Source organism: Heterocephalus glaber, unplaced genomic scaffold (genome assembly GCF_053883595.1).
Source record: "Heterocephalus glaber isolate CG9 unplaced genomic scaffold, H.glaber_assembly_v1.0 deba00001698, whole genome shotgun sequence".
Classification (NCBI taxonomy): domain Eukaryota; kingdom Metazoa; phylum Chordata; class Mammalia; order Rodentia; family Bathyergidae; genus Heterocephalus; species Heterocephalus glaber.
In genome coordinates, this window is record NW_028258419.1 from 412,610 (window position 1) to 427,553 (window position 14,944).

The following is a 14,944-nucleotide window of genomic DNA, read 5'->3' on the forward strand; positions in this document are numbered from 1 at the left end:
CTGTTCTTCTCAAAGGCAATGTCCTTTTGTCTCTGGCAGGCACCCCAGAAGCAGAACCCCCAGCGGCTCCTCTCACATGCATCTCGGGCTGGGCCGCAGGAAGGGGCCTCGGTGAGTCCGCCAGCACAAATGGGTCCAATTCCCGAGGCGCTCTGGGCCACTCAGGAGCAAACAGCAAGCCCCTATTGCTTCATCTCCACGAGGGGAAATCCTCACCACTTCCACACACGGGGCTGCGCGAGGGAGTCCAGTCCTAACTGCTGACTCAGTTGTTCCAACGCCCAGAACCGAAGCGCGACCCCCATCGTGTGTGGGTTCCACAACCGAGGGTCACACCGTTCTTAGCTCCCCAGAGCGCACTTTGGTGCACGACACTGCCGGAGGCTGTGGCGGTGCAAACAATGCCCTTTGCAGGAGGGAAAAGAGAGCCCCGGGCCTCGGGAGACGCGCTCCAGGTCCCGGAGGAGGGCGCCCTATGAGAAGGGCTCAGGAGCGGTCCGGAGGGCGCAGGCGGCGCTGTGAGGGCCGGCAGGGCCGCGCTTTGTGCTCCGGCCGGGCGGACCGGGTGCAGCCTCGCGCTTCCTGTCTCGCGTGACGGACGGGGGCGAGTGTGGGTACAGAGCAGGGCCCTCCCCGGCGGGGTCGCGGGGAGCCGGAGGGAGGTGAGCGCGGCAGGCTAGAGCGCGCGGGGCAGGGACGGGAGCGCGCGGGGCAGGGACGGGAACGCACGGTGCCTGCGGACGGGCGGGCTGGGGGAGGAGGAGGAGCGGGGACGCGGGCGGGGCCCGGCTAGGGCGGCCCGGGAGGAGGAGCGGGAGGAGGAGGAGGATCCCGGCGTCCGCGGAGCTGGGGACGCCGAGGGAGCCGAGCGAGGACCAAGATGGCCACCGGCGGCCGCGCGAACCGGCGCGCCCCCACGTCCCTGCTCGGGCGCCGCATCGCGTCCGGGCCTTGATGGGGAGCGGAGCCCCGGGCGGCGCCCAGGCCGTGGCGGCAGGCGCCGGGCGCGCAGCGGGGCGCGGCGGCACGGGGGCCAGGCCCGGAGCCGGGTAGGCGGCGGCGCGGTCCCGGCCACCTCGGCCGCCGCCCCCAGACCCGATCCCGGGCCGGGCTCAGTCCCCGGCGGTGTCACCCCGGTCCCCGGTCCCTAGAGGCGTTCTCGTCCCTTCTGGTGAGTCCGCGCCCCTCCTTTGTGCGCGCCTGGCCAGGGCGCCCGTCCGGCCCCGGGCGCAGGCCGCGGCCCAGCTGCTGTTCTCGGCCGAGGCCAACAGTGCCAGCCTGGCCCGCGTCCCCAAGGCCTGGAGAGGGCGCCGGTGCAGGGCCGGGGTCGGGAGCGGGCCGGGGTCCGGGTGCGGGGAGGGGATGGAGGGGACGGTCTCCGCGAACAGCGGGCTGACGGCGACCTGGGCGCCCGGGGTGGGCGCGGTCCGCACCCCCACCCGGTCCCCGAGGTCCCCGCTCCCGCGCGCACCGGGCCAGGCCTCATCCCGCACCTGCTCCGGGCTGCGGGCCTCGGGCTCAAGCCTGGCACCTGGAACCCTTCCCTAGAGAAGGAGTGGGAGATGCTCCTGCCCTCCTGTGCAGGCGATGCTGTGGCATCCCAAACATTCACGCTTACGCCGCGGTTTAAAAACACCCATGACCTTTGTGACCAAATCCATCTGGCCAGAGTTGGACCGAGAGGTGCTGCATTTCATCGCTTTTGGCCATTTGATTCCAAATCTCCCCTGTGAGGTCTTCCTGCACCGACATGATGTGGTGCCCTAGACCCAGCAGTTGTTTACTATGTATGTCAACTCTGGCTTAGACATTCAGTCTTTTGAAAATGGTTAGGTGCTTTCTAGGGGAAAATGGTGTTTATGCATGCAAAAAACTATTCTTGTTCAGTAATGGGCAGGAATTGGTTATTGCCAACTAGTTATTGTGTCACCTGGAAGCCAAACAATTCAAAAAAGAAAACAAAACCTTTTGTATTGAGATAGCATATTTCCAGGTTGGTTATTTGTTTGGTAGAATTGGAACAATTAGTTTCCACTATTGTGCCCTGTGACAAATAAACATCACAAATAGGACCAAGAATGTGCTGATTTACAAAATCTAGACATGGTTTTTGCTAATAGGTCTAGTAAACAAAACATCCCACTTTAAAAAGAAAAACTTGCCATGGGACTCTAAGTATAGGAATTAGCTTGGTGAGCTTTTATGCAGTATTTAAAAATATATATTGCATTAGACTTGAGGACTCTTCCTATGATATTTGAGCACATACTGTGTGTTACGCTTTAAACCATTCTGTCTCAAGCTACCAGAGATAGATTTTTACTACAAGTTTCTGTGTGTGTTGTGAAATGGATTCATTTAAAAATATGCTTCTAACTTAAAATTTCTGCAAAAAGATATGAATTAGAAGACATGATGCTCTGATCTTGGTACTTGCAAAATAGGACCAAAAAATTAAATGAGTGTAATATTTCAGTATCAGTTGGATTCTCTCCTTGGAAGATTCTTTGAATTCCACTGTTCAACTTTGCAGTTTTTAAGAGTTTTTATCAGGCATTCTTAATTTTATGCATGTGTTTCATGAGGTCCCTGGTCTCCAGAAATCATATACAAGATGTAGCATCTATTTGCATTTTTTTCTGGGTAAAGAGGCCACGCAGTCATCATATTCTTAAAAGGAACTTAGTCTACAAAAGATGAACCACTGGCCATATAAATAATGAACAGATTTCCAGGCAGGGCCTTGTAGTCCCAGCACCTGTGAGGCTGAAGAAGGTCAGTGGCTTGAGCCCTGGTGTTATTGCCCCAGCACAATGAGACCCCATGTCGAAGAAAAGTAGGGAATAAATTTCTAGTACAGTATTTGTGGAAAGTTAAAATTCTTAGTGTAATTTATATACTTTCCTTGTAATTATGTCTAAGCAATGTTTATGATTGAGAGCACACAGAAATAGTTTTTCATGCACTCTTATGCAAACCTCAGGAAAATGTTAATCCCTTTTTACAGATGGAGAGAGAAATATTTAGAGACATTTAGATATTAGTGGGCCAACATTTGACCCCTGACTGTATAATCCCAGAGCCAGCAATGCTAATAACCAGGCTGTACTGGACTTTGAATCAGTGACAGCGTTTAATTGATGTTAAAATGATTAAGTGATGTTTTAGATAGACATGAAAATTTATCTGAGATTATAGACACATCCAATACCATGGGATTTGGGGCCATAGATGCCCAGTAGAAAGATATCTGAGTGATAATAACCTCTGTTAATACTAGTTTGAACTCACACCAGAGTAGAGCCATTGCTGCAGCATCTTTGGCAGGATCATTCACAGGATTTTAGTACTTTCTGTGATTACAGATTCATTTCACTTTTTGACATTTTAAATATTTCTTTTTATATTGTATCAAAATGTGCCTTCCTGGTGTTTCCACTGAGTTCCACTTTCCCCTTTGTATATTTGATATATTTAGCATCCGTAAAATAAATAAATGGCTTTTACTTAATTTTTTTAAAGGCAGGTTTATGAAAGTAATTTACATGCAGTAAAAGCTCTGCAACTGCATCTAGTTGGATAATCTTCACTGCCAATTGAGATGTACCATAGAACTTTTCCCTCATTCCAAAAAGTCCTCTCATGCCCTTAGTGGCCAGAACTCTTCCTACCATGAACCTCTGGTAATCTAATTAAGGTTCTTAGAGTTTTGTCTTTCCTAGGATATGGTGTAAATGAAATCATACTGTTTGTTGGTTTCATGTCTTCTCTCTCTTTGCACAATGCTTGTGATATTCACTCAGCTCTTGGATGTAACAGTGCATTCAGTGGTAGGCTGATAAATGTTTTCACAGCCTGCCTGCCCCTCCTGCCTCCTTGGTTTGTCCATTTGCTATTTATTGTGGCTTGAACACTGACACCTAGCCTATGTTTGGCTTCTTAAACCAGCTTGCAAAAAATTCCAAAAACTTAGCACTGGGCGGGTACCATCCTGTTCTAGCATACCACTGAGTTTTTTTTCTTTTGATGTTGTTGAGCACCATTCCCCGGTATCCAGGTACCAAAGTGTGTCCATTCAGCAATCAATGGACATTTCAGTTGCTCTCAGTTTTGGCCAATTATGCACAAAGATACTATAAACATTTGCGTCAAAGTCTGTGTGAGGGACAAAAGTTTTCAGGTTTCTTGAGTTAATACCGAGAAATGAAATTATTTGGTCCTGTAATAATTGTAGATTTATTGCTGTCAGTAACTTTATGGAACTGCTATTTTCCATAACAGCTGCTCTGTGCTGCATCTTATCTGCAGTCTGTGAGAGACCCAGTTGATCTGCAACTTTGTCAGCTCTTGTTACTATCAGTTAATGAAACTTTAGCCATTTATTACATGTGTATTCTATGTTTATTATACATGTCTTCAGTTGTGTTTATTTTTCAGCAGTGTTTGGACCATTTCTGAAAAAAATCTTTTTTTTGTTTTTGGTCTTGGTTGTGAGTTAAATCTTGCCATGAAGACTCTAGTTTTTTGGGTTTTTTTTCTTTTTCTTAAAGGATGTCTTTGACCTTTTGTGTTGTTAAATTTGCCTATAGTGAAGGAATCATTGGGGAATTATTCTAATGCTTAGCTGTTAACAGTTCTTTAGTTGTATCTTTTTAAAAAGGTTGATAACAGTTTTAAGAAAAGTTTAGAATAGATTCTCAAAAATTATCACAGCATTTTTATTTTCAATTTTTTACTTGGATTTATAAAAAGATTCTATGTAGTTACATATATGCTGTTACTTTGCACTGAAGGGATTTCACCAAAGTTTTGTAAACTCATTGGACTGTTTTTTACTTAAAAGTCTTGACAACTCTTAATTGGTAACCATTCTTCAAGCACAATATCAAAATCTTAACTTTGAAGTTTCTTGTAGGTCTAGTGTGGACAGGAGTTGAATTAGATACACTTCATATGAATATTTCGCTCTTAATAGTAAAATACTGTGTTCCTCTCTTAGAATAATGTATCACTGATTAGAAAGGGAATGTGAGACATAACATTTAGAAGATAACCTTACATAGTAGGTAGTCACATTATAATTAGGAAAAGGTGTAGTCCTAGTTTGAGTACACTCCAATAGTAAGTATTTACATTCAACTCTTCAATAATTTTCATGGAAAATGGATTAATTTTTTCACTCATTGATTCACACGTTCACTCGTCACATACACAGAGTGTCTTGTGCACATAGGATAGGGTTCAAGGTCACGGTCCTAATAGAGCTTACAGTCTGGCAGAAAAGGCTATGACAGGGCATTAGTTAGAGGAGGTCCTGGTGCTGTCAGTGCCTCGAAGGTGGGGAAGACCTGGAATCCAGACCCACCTCTGGCAGGACTTTCTTTGAAAGTTTCTGCTGCGATGAGACATCTGGAGTTGGAGCAGTGGGGAAACCTGTGGAGTGGCACCAGAAAGTCCAGCTATGAGAGAAGATGAGAATAGTAAACATGTTGGGATGTTGTTTTCAAATAACCAAGATCTCTGCGGGTTTGTTTTGTTTTGCTTTTTGCCTCTGCTCTGTCTCACTTTGTACTTAGGAAAGTTACGGGAAATAAAGTGGGGCAGGGGTAGGAGGCAGACATGTACAGTACTGCATTACCATGGTGGGTTTTTTTTTTTCTTTTTTTCTTGGCAATTGTTTTTCCATTCCACATTCATTTTCCTCATTAGAAGCCTTGAGTGGCTGCTCCTCAGTGTTATCAAAGAGCTGCCAAGGGAGTCCTGGTCTGTCCAAAGTTTTCCTGCAACCTGGCCCCTGCTCCTCGCCACCCCCCCTCCCCCATCTCTTTACTACTCACCATCATGTGTTCATTTTTTGTTATTTATTGGTTTTGTTTGAGACAGGGTCTCATTATTTAGCCCATGCTGGCCTTGAACTCACAGCAGCCCTCCTGTCTCAGCCTCCTGAATGCTGAGATTACAGGTGTGCACCACCACCATTCCTGGCCATCATTCATTTTTCAGGAGAAGCCCGAGTGTCTGCTGTCTGCTGTGGATGGTGCTAGGCCATGAGAGCTTCAGTTCTGGCTTGGGGTGTAGCTGACAGGCCGACGGTGACTGTCAGTTGTTACAGAACATGACGGATCCGTGTGTTCTGTCATCCTACATAGTGGCACTGTTGGCACCAACCTGAGCAGTGTGGTCTGAGTGCCACAGAGTAGGGGAGACTGGGTTAAGGAAGCAGAGCTGTGAGGTGCTGAGGGCTGGGTGGCAGGGCCTGTGTAGGGCTGTGTGCAAAGGTCTCTGCTTGGGTGACAGGGGTAGAGCCAAAGGGGTTGAGGGTGCGGGCGTGCTGGAGGGGAGAGCAGAGTAGTGCCTGGCCTGAGGCTGGAGGGTGCTTGCTGTTCCAAAGGCAGAGGGCCAGAGAGATGGACAGGGGTGGCAGACCTGCACCTCGGGGCACTGTGGGACTCGGGCTTCCGAGCTCCTCCATGTGTGTAGGGCTCGTCTCCCTCCGTCTTCTCCCTGAAGTTCTGAGAATACATCCTGTCTGGGCCCGGGCTTCCCTCTACTCCAGCAGGGGCTGGGCTGCTCCTCCTGAGTTCCCTGGAACCCTTCACTGGACTCCTGATAGGACACTGCCTCACCTTTCCCTGGGGAGAAGGGCTAGCTTCTATTCACGTCCTTCCCTGACTTCTAAATTCCCATTTCATTGACTGGCATTGGCTGAGTTATGGATCGCTCACTCTGTGTGAGTTTATTCACTGCTGACTGGGTAGAAGATGCTGGCAGCGGCATGCAACTACTGCTGGCTCACGTGGACGTGGACTGTTTTGCTAAACACTGCATGTAGTGCCCTGATGAGGAGCTGTGCCCAGTTGATGCCCAGTAAATGCTTGGTAAGGGGTTGTGTTCTCTCTGTTCTCTGTGTCCTAACCCTGCAACCTCTACACTTCCCCAAATCCCTTACCAGGTTCCCAGCAGCCTTGTCTTTCCATGAATGTCACATGTAAGAAATGTTGACTACCACTTGGGAAATTCATACATTCATTCGCCATAAACACGTGATAACAAAGAAGTAGCAAAGAAATGTAGCAATAATTGATGTCTAAAGTAAGTAGAGAAGAGTTCATCAGGATGGCTTTGGCTCATCCATGCTTCTGTGTTCCTTTGCCTTCAGGGAGGCGATACGGGTGCGGCATATGCCTTTCAGCCCTGGAATGTCTGGTGTTTTGGGGACGGACTGTCACCTGTGACTTGAAGTCCCCATCCCATGCCATAGGCTGCCCTGTAACGTTCCCAGGTTCTGCATGTCTCAGAGATGGCAGGATGGTGAGCAAGCCTGAGCGCTGTGCCTACAGACGCCAAGGCCGTGGCAGAGCACTTATAGCAATGTGTGTTAGTGATATGAGCACCCCCTCCCCAGTTTGTGTTTAACCAGAAATCATTGTGGCCAGTAGATTGTGATCTATTGATCATAAATGTTGGATTATTGATCTTTCATAGTGTTGTACTAGATTTTGAAAAACCTTTAATCTCACTCACTAAATGAGGTTTTGTTTCAGTTGTTCCTTAAATGCTTATGTGTGGGCAGGGGTTTGGTTTTATTTCTGTAATAAAGCAGTCTTGCTATTAGATCTGTGCCTTGGTTTTCTCAAAGAAAATTATGATTTCTTAGGTTTAGGTTTTCTCCCATAGTTTCCTTTTAAACTTCTGTCATTGCTTCACCTTGTGCATTGATCTATCTGTGCATGGCATTTGATTTAGCCCAATATGAAGGCCTGTATGGCTTTAAGTGTACCATACTGTTGTTTTGTGATATCACAAATGAGAGCATCGTGTTGACCAGATGCTCGGACCCCTCCTTAGTGAGGAGAGCAGACGAAGGGTGTCCTGGAATTCATGTTTCAGTGAGGTCTCAAGCTCCTATCAAGAACTTTAATGAATCAGCTCAGTGCATGTGAGGCCACTGTGTGTGCAGTGTTGTCCTTGTATTTTGGAGTTTGGAGAACTACTGAATGAGGATTTAAAAAAATAATTATATTTCTTATTTTTGTATGTATAGCCTAATCCTTTTGAAGAATTTATTATTATTCCCTGTAAGAGACCAGTGCTTTTTTGTAATGGTACTTCTGAGACCCAGCACTGAGATTTTCCTGCCTCTGCTTGCGAGCTATATTCCTAGGCAGGTGACCCACCTGTTTGGCTTCTGGTCTTCACCTACTGGCACCTTTTCCACTCCAGGTCCTCAGGGTAATAGTGAGAATGAGTCCTTGCACCAACTCTTTTTGGTTTCCTCATTTTCATAGGCCCTTAGTACTAATGCTGTGACTGGAGATCATGTGACAGGGTGATTTTTGATGTGTTGTAATAGGTATGTGGTCAACACTTGGAGAATCGGCTGCATTTTTAGTACCCTGTCTGGCTTCTTCTTGTATAATGTTTCCTCCTAGCTTGCTTCCCTGTGTTCTCTAGCCAGTATGGACTTAAAGAAGGCCAACTTAATAGTAGCCTAAGAAAAATAGGAATTTGATACATAGCCATTATTTGCCCCATTAATAAGTTATCCCCAGGGCTGGGGATTTAGCTCAGTGGTGCTGCCATCTGCTTCGAAAGCACAAGGTCCCTGAGTTCGATCCCTGGTACCAAAAAAAAAAAAGTTATCCCCAAGCCAGATGTGGTGGTGCACACCTGCAATCACAGCATTCTGAAAGGCTGAGGCAGGAGGATTGCAGGTTAGAGCCCAGCCTCGCAACTGAGAGACTTACCAAGACCCTATCTCATAATTTAAAAAAATGATTGGGAATGTAGCTCCTTGGGAAGGTCCTGGGTTTAATACCAGGACCACCAAAAAAAAAAGAAAAAAGAAAAAGGTCACATCCAAATTGTTTGTATTAGCTGCTATTTCCCTAAGAAAGGACAGTTAATTCGCTTATGTGTGCATTGTCAGTTTATTATGCTTCTGTAGCTAAATATCCATATACATACATTTCACTTTGTAAATTATATCATTTAGAAGGGGATTATTTATTTTGCATATGATTCAGACCTCTAAATAGAATTCCCACTAGTATTTTTTCCAGATATTCTAATTATCTAGTACATTTTAAGTGTCTGAATTTAAAGAAGCAATTAATTTACCTATTTTACTGTATCTTAGCACTTATTAAAACTGTCTTAGCTTACTTTTTTTTTAAATTTTAAGTTTTGAAGTAATTATGAATTCACAGGAAGTTCCAAAAGAAGTGCTGAGTCCCCTCTATGCCCCCAATCTTTCTCCAGTGTTATTATATAATAACAGTACAGTCGCTGATACATATTTTATTACTAAAAGCATAGTGATTCTGTTCACTTTGAAAACTCTTGACAAATGAAGGAACATTGACACTTTTGTCCTCAGAGAGTGAGGCTGCCGGATGTTTATGAATCCAGATCCTGTGTTTGATAGGCAGCAGACCAAGTCCCTGTCTCTTTCCTTTGTATCTACAGAGGGGTGACAGGCGGCCAGGTGAGGGGCCGATTGTTTCCACAGGGTAATTCTGTTATAGCCATGGAGGTCGTCATGTAAAAATTCTCATTACATGGCCTTTTTTCTAATTCCTCTTTGCTAGGCTTCTTTATATAATCACTGTTAAATCTGCTTACTGGGAACTTTCATTCTGAACATGTAACAGAATATAAAGGAAGAAATACTCAGTGGTTAGTCAAGGAATATTTATTAAGTATTTGTTATCACTGTGCTTAATATAGAGTTTAGAAAAATAAAAAGGATGTTTAGGTGTCAAACATAACCACACATTGTATAAAGGATTTCAGCAAATCTTATTGTCTCTTTAAACACATGACATAGGCATGTAATTGGTTTTCATTAAACATTTGTACACAGATTATAAGCATGTTATCAGAAAATTATGTAGTTTTAAGAAAGTGTTTACTGTCAGTCTTAAAAATTTTGTTGTGCTTGTTTTTCTATTCACACTACAAATCTTTAGGTAATTCATAATAAGATGTCTTTGAATCAAACCTCAGTTTCTCTGACTCCAAATTCCAAGTTCTGTCTCTATGACGTTGCTCATTAAAACATAGTACTGGGTGATTTGTATGGTAAATGTATAGTTAAGTAACCAACTGTGAAATAAAAATAAACTCTGTATCACTTATTTTTAGAATAATCATTACATATCGATTGCCCGATAATGTTATTTAGCTTGCTGTATCTGAATAACGAGAAGAGATAAACTAGAACAAGTGTAAGGGATTAAACTTTCTGCCTGGCAACCTAGTTCTTATTTCCCAAAATGATGCAACAGCAGATAGACTTAAGTAATGCTATAATCTTTAATAATTCTAGACCTTTTTTTCATAAATACGATTGAATGTGGCAGTGCTGGGTATTGTGAGTACTCTGCATGGATGATTAAGACGTAGTTTTGCCATAGTGATGTTATAGTAGGGTGGGGACGGACAGAGACATAAATAGATAGGTATGTGTGACCAGGGCGGCGCTGGGAGAAGAGAGATTACGTTTTTGTTGAAGTGATTAGGAAAACCCTAAGATGATATTTGTTCCAAATGTCAGAGGTGTTGATAGAATATCCTTGGTGAAAATTGTAAAATTTACCTACACCAAGATTATAGAACATTATGGAATCAGTTGATTTCACTATAGTGAATCAGAAGAGACTTTTACGGAGAGGAGGGAAATACTCTGAATTTTTATAAGAAAAAGATTAGAAATAAAGTAAAATAGGAAAAAAACCCATACTTTTTAACATGAAAACCTTACTTTTGCTCCCGAAGTATTTTATAACTGTATCATCATTAAAATTCTACTACATATGATTTCCCTAGCATGCCTTATTTTTAAGAAAAAAAAATTTTGGTGTATATTTAAGGTTATATACATGATGTCATGAGATACTTTGTGTGTATGTGTACATGTACATGTACATATGAGCTGTGATGAAAAATATGTTCAGATTTTTTAAAAAGTTGTTACAGTACAAATCACATCGCAGTTAATTCCCCTCAAAATCCTCCCCCTTGCTTTGAACACTTATCCATTGTTCTTGCCACTTTTTTGTTGTTTTGTTTTTTGTTTTGTTTTACTTTTTGAAATAGAATCTTGCTATGTGGTTCAGGCTGGCCTTGAACTCACTATTGTAGCCCAGGCTGGCCTCTAATTTTCGGTGATCCTCCTGCTTCAGCCTCCCAAGTGCTGGGATTATAGGAATGCGCTGTCATGCTAGGTTTCTTGCCTCTTTTTGAAGCAATTCTGAAGTCCTTTTTCGTGTTTTTAGTTGTCCTGTTGTGGCTGCCTGATGTCCTAAATTGATTCAGAACTTTTACTTCCATGTTCATTTTGACTTTGGGGAAGAGCCAGAAGTTGTATGGTACCAGACCTGTTGAATAAGGTGGATGAGGACACACTATGTTTTTGTGAGCATACCTTTCCACTGGATGGCACTTGGCAGCAGCATTCACTGAATTTTTGATCAAACCTCATAAAGACATGAAAGAGGCCTTCCAGAATTGCTTTAGAAGGTGACAAGAACAATAAAGTACATGTTTTCAAAGTGAGGGGGAAGATTTTGAAGGGGGGATTAATGGGAGTGTATCTTTTATGTAATTTTTGAAATGTAAGCATTCACTGTGTAGTTTGATAATACTTTGTATCATATCACAATTTCTTTCCTTTTTTCCTTTTTTCTTTTTTCTTTCTTTTTTTTTTTTTTTTTGATGCAGGGGATGGAAATCAGGACCTTGCACCTGCAAGGCAGGTGCCGGCACCACTGAGCTAAATCCCCAGCCGGCACCACAATTTCTTTATACATTTATGAATTGACTTGGCACCTAGGTTATTCCCAGAATTGTGGATGATGTTTCAGTGAGCACGGAGTGCAGACATCTTTATGGGGTGATTTCCTTCCCTTTAGGGATGTACCCAGAGGAGGGAATGCTGAGTGGGGTGGTATTCCTGATTTAAATTTCTGAAGAAACATCTGAGCTGTTTTCCAGTCTGCAGTGCAGACAGGAATGGGAGATTGGTTCTGGGACCCCTGAAGACATCAGAATCTAAGGACGTGGTATGGTGTGTGTGGTTTTGCTGGCAACCCCTACACCTCTCTAGATTCTGGTAGTATCCAACACCATATATATGCCATGTAAATAAATAGCTGTTAACCTGATATCATTTAGGGAATGGTGACAATAAAAATGGTTGTGCATCAGTAGAGTAGAGACACCATTTATTTTTGTGTGTTTGTTTTTATGCGACCTGGGATCCAACCCCGGGCCTGTGCATGCTGGGGAAAACATTCTGCTGCTAGGCTGCACCTCAGCCTTTTTTTTTTGTTTTTTTGAGTGTTTTCAACAGAAGGTTGGTTGAATTCAGACATGTGGGACCTGCCCATAGAAAAGTTCAATATATTTTTTTAAAAGATAATTTAATCTGTTGGGATAATGGGATATACTTTATATTTCATTTAATTTGATAAATCCAGAAATAAATTAGATAGATGAGTTATGCCTTTGGTCAAGATGAAAATTGATATGTTGCTGTTTCATCACTTCTAGAGTGCCTGTGTTGAAAGTGTTACTTGTTGCAGAGTTGTGATGCCCTGGTGGAGCTGAGCTGTGCTGGGAGACAGTGATCTCTCTGGAGGCTCAGGGAGCAGCCTTCTGGAGGAAGGTGAAGGAGGGTATGCTCAGAGATGGAGGCGGAGGGAGAGGAGGCGATGCCTCTGTGAGTGCCTGAGGTCTCCCTTGCTGGCATCCATGGATCCAGTCAAGCCTGAAGATTTCCTGAAGCTGGTTTCTTTGTCAAATTTGTCAAGAGCAGAAGATCTTTGGAGTTAGCATTAGTTGTACAATAAATATTAATGAAAAATGGATCATAACATTTGTTTGTGTTCTCCACCTCCTCCACTGAGACCCAGATTGCTGCGTGAGTCACCAAAGTAAATAAGGGCGGTGATTCCCACACCGGGGTTGGCCTGGGAGTCCACTCTGGCAGGAGGAGTCAGGAACCTGTCACAGCAGCAGGTCCACCACTGCCTGCGACAGGTACCTGTGTGCTTGGGGCAGCGAAGGGCAGAGCAGGGAAGATGACCTCCTTGCCTCTCAGGGGACAGTGCCTGTGCACTCTGTTCATAGCTTGGAGAAAAGTACTATATTTTTCTTAGAAAGTTTATTATTTTTTTCCTCTGGATTTTCATGCACTTTGAATTTTCTCACCTTGACTAATTCTGCTCTATTCTTCTCTGCTCTTCTCTTTTTGCATTTTCATTTTTTGCCATGCTAGGGACAAACCCAAGGCCTCACATTCTAGGCACATGTTCTTCGGCTGGTCCATGCATCCAGCCGTACAACCCACACTGTCATTAATAATCAGCCGCCTCTGGCCCATGCTTGCCAACACTGACAGGTCTTCTAAAGGAGCCTCATATTCCAACCTTTCTTCTTCCTCCTCTGCTTGTTGACATCCTCTTTAGCACAGAGTTTAATCGTCACTTTGCATGTCCTGATATCACCTGGTAAAGCATCATTACATTCCAATGAGGGTCTTGTTTTAATGGAAGAAAATCGGTGCATTTTACCATCGTATTTTACCTTTGGTGTTATTTAATGTCAAGAATGGCTATAGTTATTAATCACATTTGTGCATGCTTTCTTGAGCTTTGTTAAAGTGTAGAAAGAAATGCTCCTCTGTAGCATGTTGGGCATGTATATTTTTGTGTTTGTGTCTCACCTTTCTGAGTAACAGAAGTGAGTCCTGCACATGGGCTTGGAGTTAGATATTTGCATCCCATCATCTGGTATCATTAAGGGATCTATTAAAAGATAGTGTTTTTGTAAAATAATTAAATATGGTAAAGCAATGACATTAGTAAAGAATTCTCTGGCATATTGGAATAATAGTGAAAACTAAATTATTATTTTCCCATCAGATAATTTGTTTTCTTCATGAGAGTTTAACCCACTGTAATTTCTACTGCAAACCAAAGAAACATGTTTTTGAATAGGAATTCAGAAGATAAATATATTGCCCATTAACTTATTTTCAGATGCTGGAAATATAGAGAAGTCTTATCAAAATAAACAAGTGGTAAAATAGGCTTCTAAAAGATAAATATTAAACATGGTATTGGAATGAGGAAAAGGTTATAGGAATATAAATTTAGAACAGAGGAAAAATAGTTGTTCAGTGAAAGGATAAGATTAAATTAGTCCCTGATGTGAGACGCATTTTCCATTGGGGGTTATTGATCAATAGGGAGTTATTTTTGGAAAAAAGGACTTCCTTAGAACTCACGTCTTACAGTGAGGTCCTCCTGTGTGGGTGATGTTCCACAGTGATTATATTGCAGGACAAACTGAGTACATCTGACTCCCTTTACAGCCATCTGAGGCTTTGATTTGTTGTCTTCATTCAGCAAGAATTTATTGTGTCCACTTCGTGTGCTGAAAAATACTAGGATGATAAGATGCTATTCCTTTACTTAAAGAACTCATATTGCAAAAGTTTATGGAAGTAACAGTGTAGATTGTGAGTAGATAATTATTAAATAATGCAGTTGCAACATCTGTTTTGCCACTTAATGGGCTCTTCTTAACCAGTATTTGGGGCACCACAGTGCCCGCGGTGTTTGTCCTTCCTGTAGCTGGCTTTGCAAAGTGCCCAAGGTAAATACACATTTTGGTCTTTCAATCCTGGGCTCCTTGGTATTTTTTTTTTCCTAATAGTGAAGACAGTCCTATTTGTGGCATAATGTTTAGATGGAAATTGAGATTGTAAAGAAAGACAGTAAAGAAACACTTTAATGAGGGTATAATATTAATAACAGTTCTCCATTTTGGGCTCTACATAGAATTAGAAGTTATTTATGAGTCTCATAAAGGTTAAGTCAGCATTAGCTGGGTGAGGTGGCACATGTAATCCCAACACTTGGGAGGCTAAGACAGA

The 14,944-nt window shown here is 43.3% G+C and overlaps 1 protein-coding gene across 14 annotated transcripts in view; it reads left to right on the top strand.

Annotated features, from left to right (window-relative positions):
* Positions 1–522: 522 nt before the first annotated feature.
* Positions 523–14,944, top strand: part of Wdfy3 (WD repeat and FYVE domain containing 3) — a 304,615-nt gene continuing 290,193 nt past the window's right edge. For 5 of the 14 annotated variants that reach the window (XM_087199312.1, XM_087199309.1, XM_087199320.1 and 2 more), the window contains exon 1: positions 1,031–1,171. The gene's annotated coding sequence lies outside the window, so the exon portion shown is untranslated. Of the gene's footprint in view, positions 663–1,030; positions 1,172–14,944 lie in introns of those variants that run through there. The other 9 variants (XM_087199317.1, XM_087199315.1, XM_087199318.1 and 6 more) reach the window with 4 other exon arrangements.